This window comes from Denticeps clupeoides, chromosome 5 (assembly GCF_900700375.1).
Source record: "Denticeps clupeoides chromosome 5, fDenClu1.1, whole genome shotgun sequence".
In the NCBI taxonomy this organism is placed as follows: Eukaryota; Metazoa; Chordata; class Actinopteri; order Clupeiformes; family Denticipitidae; genus Denticeps; species Denticeps clupeoides.
Genome location: NC_041711.1, coordinates 11,865,773 through 11,877,470, shown reverse-complemented (window position 1 = coordinate 11,877,470; position 11,698 = coordinate 11,865,773). Strand labels below are relative to the sequence as shown.

The window sequence follows — 11,698 nt, the reverse complement described above, 5'->3', positions numbered from 1 at the left end:
ATGACCCTGGCAGAAACTTATTTACCACCGACAGTCACGCCTGCTTTCAGTACGTAGGTGCAATCTATATTTAAGTCAGTATAATGTCATACAATACAACATTTTTTTTGTCTGATAAGAAATTTACTCCAGTATAAAGCCCTCAAGTGAAAGCCCTCCCTTTAAATTACCACTTGAATAAAATTCATACGTATTTGCCTTCAAATGTACTTATGTACCAAACATAAAAGTACACTGATTTATTATGTTCTATTATTAGTGTAAGAGAGCTCTCTCTTAATCAACTAATTTAGGTGTCACTTTTATCAGAAGGCCTTTCATTTGTCTAACATTCATTACAATGATCATAACCACAAAACATTGAATGCAAACAATTTCTATAAGGTGAAACACATTAACTTTTGAGTAAAAGTATAGTAACAACCCTGGCCAAGTCTGATTTGGGATCTGGTGTTGGTAGAAATTTCAATGAAAGCGACTTAGAACGAGGAACTGATAGTGGAGCAGAAGAGGGGAGAACAACCCCCATCACCATCAACAATGCTGAGGTGCAGATAGTGTGCAGCTTCCTTTTCCTGGCAGCGGCATGAGCCCTCACACTCTCTGGATGTTCTGTGTTCTACTGAGAGCATGCTATCATGGACTGGTATGGAAACACCACCTACTACAACCACACATAATAAAGCCAGTACCTGAACTTGAATGGAGATTATTGTGTGTATGGTTATCTGTAATATAAAAGAAATAAATATAAGAACAAATCAGTGTTCAAACAGATCAAACTAATTCAACATGACAAACGTCTAACAAGGAAAAAGTTATGTGTCTACTTTAGCAAGCACATTATTTATTTAAAATCATTTTAAAGACTAAAGGACACAGTGGCATGTCCCTCGCGCAGTACAAGCTAAACAGGAAAAATATTTTATGTTTTGCATATTATTTTCACATTATGATTATTATATCAAATGATCTGATCAAGTATGTGGTAGCCTAATAAAAATGATGAGCCATACCAATTAATTAATATTGAAGCCAATATTTTAGTCACCTTTTTCCAGTAAAAACTTCAAAATGCCCGGTACAGGTAATTAGGTTAACTGATTAGCTATAATGATTATGAGAGTCCGTAAAAATGAGTAGAAGTCTACATCATCAAAATATTCCGAGGACCTGGAGATATCTCTGTGCATAAAGGACAAGTTTGAAGACCTTTATTTGACACCCATGGTCTCCAGGCCCTAACATGACACTACATCACTCATTGGCATGATTGTGTCAATGACATTACTAAATGGGCCCAGGAACATCCCCAGAAACCACTGTCAGTAAACACAGTCCACCTTGCCATATTTCACAGTCCAGCTAGCCATATTTCATGTCCCGCTGAACGAGTCCAAATATGACCTTGTTGGTAATAATCTGCGCCGTGTCCTCTGAGTGTTCAGGTGTTTGATGGCTTGTGGAAAGATGCTATTGGTAAAGCTAATAGCTCCATACAGCAGGCAGAGTGTCTTATTAATTTATTTTAATTTATGATTGTATAAGGCATATGCAAAAACTCAAACCATGCAGTTGCTCATGTTCCACTGTGTCGCTAGACGTAAGCCATACTTAAACTTGACAGGAGGAAAATCTTACCAGCCATCTCTGTGATGCCCTGCACCCACTCGATCATTGAATCATCACATGCCACACCCACTTTACACAGAGCGCCTGTCCACAAAGTGATCATGCCGTCAGTGCGCGTCTATGAACTGACACCCGTGGAGTGATTTCCTGCAAATGTCCCATTTCGTTTTTTCTGTTTACAGTATGTTTGGTGGTTCAAATAATTGTTCCTGTTTTTGCACCTGCGTCCCTAACCTTTTTCTCCTTCCCTACGCATTCCAGTCTGACCTGGCCTTGGGGGATTACTTTTCAGTATTCCTAGCTATAAAGTTCACATTCATGTGTAATTTGTCTAACAAATGTTTGGCTTTGAACAGTGTTTGATAAATAATCTTGAAATGTTGAAATGAAACATACCATTCAGTGAGGCTCTGCATGGGCAAACTGAAAAATAATCAAAGATAAAAGCATTTTTTGATAGCCTTTGCAGTCCCAAAAAACATTTGTCATGTACTTTCTTTTAATGTTTAAAATGGTGAATTGTTTACTAACTTAATTTGTAATTAAAGGCAATGCAAAATTAAAAAATTAATTTAAAGTGAAGTCATTGTGATACACAGCAGCATTTAACCATCACCTTTAGTGAGCAGTGGGCAGCCATGACAGGCACCCGGGGAGCAGTGTGTGGGGACGGTGCTTTGCTCAGTGGCACCTTGGCGTGTTGGGATTTAAACCGGCAACCTTCTGATTATGGGGCCACTTCCTTATCCCACTTCTGACAGATAATCCTGTTTTTTAAATGCAATTTCCCACTTGTGGGATAAATAAAGGTTGATCTTATCTTATCTTAACCGCTAGGCCACCACTGCCCCGCTAGGCCACAACTGCTCCACTGTATGGTGCAGAAAGTATTTAGCACCTACGAACAATCAACAATTCAGGCCCTCATTGTGATGCTTCACCATAGCACCTGCACCTCTGTGTAAGCCACACACATGTCAGTGCAACCCACCCGTACACTTCCTGATCTTTCCACTTTAAATCTCTGGTACACACGCGAGTGGGAGTCCGATATACACCTACGTGATGTTGAGTTTACTTGTGAATGTTCTGTTTTCTGTGCCTGGGACCCTTGCCTTCACTCCTACCCCATGGCAAGACACTCACAGAGCTGTTAATTCTTCCTCAAGAAGCGTGTCTATCCTTCACTTGTTCCCTGTACTAATGGCGCCTGTTTGAACTCCTTATGTGTATAAAGGACACCTGCCCACACGTTGTGGATCATTGTAAATCGCGCAGGGGGCAGAGGTGGCCTAGAGGTTAAGGAAGTGGCCCCATAATCAGATGGTTGTTGGTCCTAATATTGATCTGCCAAGGTGCCACTGAGGTACCACTGAGTAAAGTACAATTCCCACACTCTGGAAAGGATGAATGGAGCCATGTATTGGGCAAAAACCTCCTTCTATCAGTGAGATTATTGCTGGATCTTCCAGAAGACCCGGGTTCGAAACCCCACTTACTCACATTGTGTCCCTGAGCAAGACACTTAATCCTAAATTGTTCCAGGGGGACAGTCCCTGTAACTACTCATTGTAAGTCGCTCTGGATAAGGGCATAAATGCTGTAAATGAGTAATGGTGAGCAATCGACCTCACACAAAATGAGTAATAAACACATTGCCCGGGCAATGAAGGAGTGACTACATAAAAAGGTTCTGGAGTGGCCTAGCAAGTCTCCAGACCTCAGTCCAATAGAGAATCTGTACCCACCGACTGCACCAAAACATCAGAGCTCTTGAGAAGATCTGCATGGAAGAATGTAATCTGCATGGAAGCATGGTGAAAACCTAAAGGAAACATTTGACATCAGTCATTGCCAACCAAGGTTTCATTATATAGCTTTTGCTATTGACCAAATACTTGTTTTCTGCACCATTATACAAATGAATTCTTTTTTTATTAATATTCTATTTTTTATTAATATTTCAAACCTCTTTTTTTGCCCCACTGTATATAACCATGGCATTTACAGTTTTTTTCTGTACATTTAACTCCAAAAATGTCATTAGTTTCTCTGCTGACTAAATATGTTTGCACAGTATTGTATCTTCTCTGGAATTTCCACTAGATGCACCACAGCAGCTTCTACAAATTTACAGCCTGTAAATTTGGGCTTAACTTCATCCATTTCGGAACCATTGGCTATCTGTAGGGTGGATGCTGTAAAGTCCACAGTTGCATTTACAATCGTAATAATTGTTGTGGTGTAATTTGTACAAATAGGGTGGTAGGAGCCTAGTGGGTAACACACTCGCCTATGAACCAGAAGACCCGGTTTTGAATCCCACTTACTACCATTGTGTCCCTGAGCAAGACACTTAACCCTGAGTGTCTCCAGGGGGGGACTGTCCCTGTAACTACTGATTGTAAGTCGCTCTGGATAAGGGCGTCTGATAAATGCTGTAAATGTAAATGTCAAATGTCAAATATAAACAGTGGATGCGAACTTGTCAGTCAGGCTGCAGGTTTGTCCTTCATTCTAGAATTATAAGTTGAGGAAGTGTACAACAATCATAAGAAAATATAATATACATCAAAAGGCATTGTCAGGATTTACTTAGAAAGAACAATCCTCACGTCAGAGGCGCATGGTGGGATGATGTCTGTAGATGATGTCAGCATATGTGTTCCATATAGAACAGGACATTAACTGACCCAACAAGAGAGTTGAACACAGCAGGGTTGCATCCTGTAATAACATAAGGCATTATTATGACATGCTTAGCTATCTTACCTCTTTGGGTTTTATGAGTATATGCCATTATTTTAGGCTTACTTGTAGCTAGATGCAAAAAAAAATGTACCAGGTCTTTTTACACTAGGAATACACTAGGTAGGTGGAATTATCAGTATGAGGATCAGCCCCAATACTATTAAAATCCTATTAAATAGTAGTAGTAATAATAATTATTAAAAACAACAACAACAACAATAATAATATGTAACTTTCATATGAGACCATTTTTGGATGTGTGAACAAGCTCAGCATTACTCCCAAAGTGCTGTACCAACATAGTAATAATACAGTAAGTATTAAATACTTAAGAAATAAAAACATAATTAATTAAAATAAATTAATCTCAGAATGCCTGTGTGTAAAGGTATGTTTTCAGTTGTTTTTAAGATGGATGGAGAGAGCTTGATATACAGTGGTAAAGCATTCCAAAGTTTTGGAGCTATAGCTGCAAAAGCTCTATCGCACATGGATTTTAAGATTGCCATCCAGGTTATGAAATGTGTCATGCCCACCACTAGTCCAACAATCCATGTTTTGGTATAAAAGGAGTTATATAATAATCTGTAATGATTTAGCTAAGTGGGAGCATACAGAGGACAATACAGGTGATAAAACTGACCCGTGTGGGACCCCATACCTACGGAGTGCCACAGAGGAAAGGAATTCACTAACAAGGTTCGCTGGCTGAGAGGGGAGTCGAACCATAAAAGTGTTGTACCTTGAAAACCGGCCCACTGTTCTAAACGGATGAGCAGGATGTCCTGGTTTGTGGTATGAAATGCTGCACTGAGGTCCAGGAGAATTAAAACAATATTTTCCCCTGGGTTGACTGTAATAAGTTGGTTGTTTGTTACACGTAACAGTGCAGACTCTGTAATATTAAGACTTCTAAAACCTGACTGAAACAGTGTTTTTATTTAAATGACTTAAAACTGAGCTAGAAGAATTTCCTCTAAAAGCTTTGACAAAAAGGGAAGTTTAGAAATTGGCCCGAAAGGTGTGGTTCTTTCCACAGGGCCCTTGTCAGTTCATAGAGGTATTAATATTTGCTGTATGTCTTGACCAATACATCCAAATGTTTAAAACGTTTAACTGGGAGTGAATCTGTGACTAAAACTGAAGTTTTCAAGTGCCACCAAAAATGAAAAAAAAAAAAAAAAAAAAAAAAACTCACTGAAACTTGGTACACTTACATTTACAGCATTTGGCTACAGGAAGCCAGTGGGGGGGAGTGTAGCAGTGGGGTGGTGTGGGAGAAAAACCAGTCGTGCTGCTGCGTTCTGTATTAGTTGCAGAGGCTGGTGACCCAGGTACTTTACTTGTGGTTTCCATAGTTGCAATTTGTTTTTGCTGACTTTGTGCCCTTCCTTAGCCAAATGAATTAAGAGGGCCACAGTGTCTTCTTTACATACTTGGAGAAGCCAGTAGTATGTCATCAACGTAAAGTAAAATCTGACTTCCCCCTGGTGGTTGAAATTTGGACATGCAGGCATGCATGGCTTGTGAATATATAGTGGGGCTTTCACAATAGCCTTGGGGAAGTCTAGTGTAGGTTTAACGCTTCCCTTGAAATGTAAAGGCAAACCAAAATTGACTGTCTATGTCTATGAGAAATGAGAAAAAGGCATTGCTAATGTCATTCTCCATCCTACTGAGGGAGCTTGCTTTTTTACAGGAAATATGGGTGTGTTACACGGGGAATCATTGCATTCAACGATAACCCCAGCTTTTTGTAGATCACGTATAACCGGTGTGATGACCTGTAATGCATCAGGTTTGAGAGGGTACTGCTTAATGCAAGGACGATATTCAGTTTTGGGTCTGATTTGTACTGGTAAAATGCCTTTAATCAGTCCAACATCAGACGGTCCTTGTGACCACAATGATTGGGGAATTTGAGCCAGTTGTTCGTATTCTTCGTATTCTTCAGTGAGCAAAAAATGTCACTGGTTCCTGGAGTCCATATGTACTCCAGCCTTGGTCTGTATTGTCCAATACAGCCATTTTCTGGTGAAGCCTGTCTGTGCACTATATTCCATCCTGTCACCCAGGTTGGTCCAGTCCCTTGCACTGTCACCTTGTTGCACAGTGTTACCTAATGACTTCCAGCTCCTCTCTCTCTGTTTTTGTACAGTGAGATGTGAGGCGGGTACCAGGACAGAACCTTGTGGAACACCAAACTCTACTTTACTATGTGATGACGAAACACCATTGATGTCCACAAACTGATATCGGTTGGTCAAATATGATCTGAACCATTCAAGGGCTGTTCCCTTAATCCCGATAACATTCTCTAACCTGGCAAGGAGAATAGCGTGATCGATAGTGTCAAACGCTGCACTCAGATCAAGCAGGACAAGCAGCGAGATGCGTTCCTGATCAGAGGCCAACAGCAGGTCATTAACCACTTTAACCAGCGCTGTCTCAGTGCTATGATGGGGTCTAAATCCTGATTGATATACTTCATGGATGTTGTTACAGTCTAGGTATGCACTCAGCTGCTGGGCTACGACTTTTTCTAAGATTTTTGATATGAACGGAAGGTTGGATATCGGTCTATAATTTGAAAGCTGACTGCGATCAAGATCCGGCTTTTTAATCAGGGGTCTAATGACTGCTACCTTGAACGAACTTGGTACGTGGCCGGTGCTAAGCGACGAGTTAACAATTTTGAGGATAGAATTTATAATATTGGGTGCTATTTGCTTAAGGAACCTTGTTGGAATCGGATCCAAAGCGCAAGTACATTGATTTGACAACGAGATTAATTTGATTAATTCATGCTCTTTAATAAGGTTGAATCGTTCTAATCGGCGGTCTTCTATTAGAAGATTATTTTCCATGGAAATATCAGCGGAGCTATTTGTTGTGCTTTTAATCTTCTCTCTATTCGCGACAATTTTAGTATTAAAGAAATTCATAAAATCATCGCTACTATGATGATATTGAGTGGTCGCATCCGTTTCTGTCTTATTCCTGGTTAGTTTGGCTATAGTTTCAAACAGGAATCCGGGATTATTTTTGTTTTTGTCTATTAACGAGGACAGATACGTTGATCAAGCCGTGCTAAGAGCCTTCTTATAGTTAAGTAGGCTCTCATTCCAAGCTATTCGGAATATGTTTAGTTTACTTTGACGCCATTTGCGTTCTAATTTCCGGGCGGTCTTCTTAAGCGAGCGTGTGTGATCATTATACCAAGGAATTAAGTTATTATCTCTTACAATCTTCCTTTTGAGGGGAGTGACTATATCTAACGTACTATGCAGTGTTAATTCTAGACATTTGGTCGCTTGGTCAAGTTCAGCGGGGTCTGACGGTGAGTTTATCAGCGTTGATAAATCTGGTAAGGTATTAATAAACCTCTGTGCCGTACTTGATGTAATTGTCCGTTTGTCTCTATAACGAGGGGGATTGAGTTTGTTGTGTCTGAGACATATTTTAAAAGCGATGAGGAAATGATCTGAGACCATTTCAGATTGCGGAAGAGTAACTATATCATCTATATTTGAACCGAAGGTCAACACAAGATCGAGCGTGTGACCACCTTCGTGAGTAGGTCCTGTTATATGTTGGTTAACTCCAACTGAGTCTAATAAAGACAGGAATGCTGTTCTTAGTGAGTCTTCTAATTTATCACAGTGGATGTCAAAGTCGCCGACAATTAGGGCTTTATCCACAGATACAACTAAGTTGGAGACAAAATCTGTAAATTCACTAAGAAACTCAGAATAAGGTCCAGGGGGTCTATAAATAATAATCAATGGAATGAATTTAGGATTTTTATTTTGTGAGACTACATGAGTTATATTGGTATGTAGAATCTCAAAAGAGTTAAATCCTTGTCCGGGTTTATGAGTAATACTGAGGTTATCCTTATAAATTACTGCGACGCCACCTCCTCCAGTTAAGTGAGGTTGGTGTACATAGCTGTATCCAGGAGGACTAGAATCGTTCAATGTTACAAATTCGTTTTGTTTTAACCAAGTTTCGGTCAGGCACAGTACATCGAACCCCTGATCTGTAATCATTTAATTGACAATTAGCGTTTTAGGTGTGAGAGATCTAACATTTAATAATCCTATTCTTATGTCGGGGGTGCTGGTGGTACGTTCAGAAGGAGTGATAGTAACGGGTAGTAAGTTGCTGAAACAGACACCCCGTCCAACCCATGGAACAGACACAGTGTCAGCATATTTATGAGTTTTATTATTAACGTTTCTTGTAGAATCTCTTGTTTTAATAGAGCAAGGTAAAGACACAGTAGTATACACGCTGGGTGGCGGCTCTACGCAGATGGCAGGCGCTCGGTTTAGCCGGTCTGTCTGCTGCCTGGTCTCGGCTCTGGCGAGTCAGTTTTGTTTTTTGGTTCTAAGACTATGAGCCAAATTTTTAGACAGCTGAGTGGCGCCCGCCCAGTTGGGGTGGATGCCGTCTCGCCCAAAAAGACCAGGCTTCCCCCTAAATATTGGCCAGTTATTAATAAAGCCCACTTTATTTTTTGGACACCACTCCGACAACCAGCGATTTATATCGAGGAGCAGCTACAGGTCTCGTCGCTACGCCGAAACTGCGGTAATGGGCCAGAGCAGATTACTGTATCCGACATCGTTTTAGCCAGTTCAAGCATCTCTATAAAATTATCTTTAGTTATTTCCGACTGGCGTAGCCGGACGTCGTTAGCGCCGACGTGAATCGCTATACTGGAGGACCTGCGGTTATTTTTTTCCAGCGCTTTTAAATCTGCGCGGATGTCGGGCGCTCTGGCTCCAGGAAAACAGGGTTTTATTCGCTGGTGCCGGTATCCTCACGTTTCCAACTATAGAGTCGCCAATGACTAGAGCCGGTGGACTGTAGGACCCAGCGGATGCCTCGCTGAGGGGGGGGAAGCGGTTCTGAACGCGGACCGGTGTGTGGTGCCCAGGTGGTGGGGGAGCTTGGCGGGAAGGTCGCTTGCGTGATTTACGCCGAGCCGTCACCCAACTGCCCTGCTGTCCGGAGGGCGCTACTGGTACCGGCGCCGGGGTAGACACACTCACCGGCTGACTGGGCTGGTGCGCGTCCGGGACTAGAAAAGAGTCAATTAAGACTTCTGTTTCCCTAATTAAATATAAATTTCGGATGCGCTTCTCTAGCTCGGCTATTTTCTCCGTCATTTCAACAAGTCTCCTTCACTTCCCACAGGTGAAATCCTCACTACTGACGGAGTTCGTCAAGCTGTACATTTCACACACTGAGCAGGTCAAAAGTTTGAACACACCTTCTCATTCGATGTGTTTTCATGACCATTTACATTGGTAGATTCTCACTGAAGGCATCAAAACCATGAATGAACACATGTGGAGTTACGTACTTTACAAAAAGTGGAGACCTGGCCTCCACAGTCACCGGACCTGAACCCAGTCGAGATGGTTTGGGGTGAGCTGGACCGCAGAGTGAAGGCAAAGGGGCCAACAAGTGCTAAACACCTCTGGGAACTCCTTCAAGACTGTTGGAAAACCATTTCAGGTGACGACCTCTTGAAGCTCATCAAGAGAATGCCAAGAGTGTACAAAGCAGTAATCAGAGCAAAGGGCAGAAACTAGGATGTAAAACGTGTTTTCAGTTATTTCACCTTTTTTTGTTAAGTACATAACTCCACATGTGTTCATTCATAGTTTTGATGCCTTCAGTGAGAATCTACCAATGTAAATGGTCATGAAAATAAACAAAACACATTGAATGAGAAGGTGTGTCCAAACTTTTGGCCTGTACTGTAAGTTCACAAGTTTGTCATTGTACATGTACAAAAAGAGTATACAATATAGGCACATGTTATATGTAGTAAAATTACAATTATTCTTTAATCTTAATTAATTAAAAAACTGAACAAATATATGCGAAATATATATAGGAAAGTACACTTACAAACATATATGGCCCGATTCTGGCTCCATTCAAACCGCTCGTTTCCGTCCAGCAAGCTTGAGAACTGATCGGAAACAGAAACTTCAATGTAAATATTAACACTCCAGTGCGCTTTTTATATTTATATCCGGTTTGCCCAGCCATTTCTCGACATTATGCTGGCGGCAGGTGACAAGTGACTTCGCGGGCTGCACGGAGTCACACTTTCAGAATTACATGGCGGACGAAGAGGGAGGCGAGATGAAGGCAAGAATGAAGACGCTAAACCTCACCTACCGACGGCGTGAGGACCAGCAAAGGAACGAAGGTCGCTCTTGGAGACAAACATATATATTTTAACATCGATAAAAAAGACAGATCGATAAATGACCAGATCACTGAATATTTTCATTCATTTCCGTCGTTTGCTTTCCCGCGCATGGCTGCGGACTAAACCACTGTTCCTGTTCTGGGGGGGTTAAATTAAAATGACGATTAAAATGCTAAATATTGTTCAACGCAGCGTTAACCGTCACCCTTAGTGAAAGCCTGGATTTTCATTTGTTGGACTTTGTAAAAATATATATATATATATATATATTTGTATTATTTATTTTTGTTCGAAAATTTAGTATGAATGATATTTTAATACTACGAGCATTTGATTTTTCAGCGGCATTTCAGTAATACCGAGCACACTGCTTCACACAATCCACCATCACACATCATTTTCACTTCCCTTTATTGTTAAAACCAGAACAATATGACAGAGCCCTGAACACGTCGGCAATGAGATGGAATAAATAAATACACACAGCACCGTTATAATAGGAAACGTAATGCGGTACAAATATGCAAAACTGGTGAAAACATGTTGTGAATTTCTCATTTATTATTTGAAAATCCTAGTAAAGTATTTTAGTACATCTGAAAACAGACATACTAATTACAGAAACAATAAAATTAGAACCAAATTCACACCAGTATATTATTGTAAAAGGTTTTTAACTTTTGAATGATGTACAGGCCAAAGGTTTGGACACAACATGTTTTATATTTTAGTATTCTAACCCCCCTTTGCTCTGATTACTGCTTTGCACTCTCAGCATTCTCTCGATGAGCTTCAAGAGGTCATCGCCTGAAATGGTTTTCCAACAGGAGTTCCCAGAGGTTTTTAGCACTTGTTGGCCCTTTTGCCTTCACTCTGCAGACTGTCCCTGTAACTACTGATTGTAAGTCGCTCTGGATAAGGGCGTCTGATAAATGCTGTAAATGTACTTTTGGCCTGTACTGTATAAAGTCAAACATTACATTAGTGTTGGTATCAATTTAAAGTAGATAATTAAACGTCAAACAAATCGTGAGGAGAAGTGAGATGTTTAAAAAGCATCTACATCCATCCCATTCA

The 11,698-nt window shown here is 40.7% G+C and overlaps 1 long non-coding RNA gene across 1 annotated transcript; it reads right to left on the bottom strand.

Moving 5' to 3' along the window:
• Nucleotides 1-65: 65 nt before the first annotated feature.
• LOC114791148 (uncharacterized) lies at nucleotides 66-10,728 on the bottom strand. Its single transcript, XR_003749922.1, has 6 exons — nucleotides 10,588-10,728; nucleotides 10,312-10,375; nucleotides 4,248-4,359; nucleotides 3,381-3,457; nucleotides 2,029-2,055; nucleotides 66-728 (listed from the first exon to the last, which is right to left on the bottom strand). It is a non-coding gene; the product is annotated as an uncharacterized LOC114791148 (long non-coding RNA).
• Between the last annotated feature and the right edge of the window lie 970 nt (nucleotides 10,729-11,698).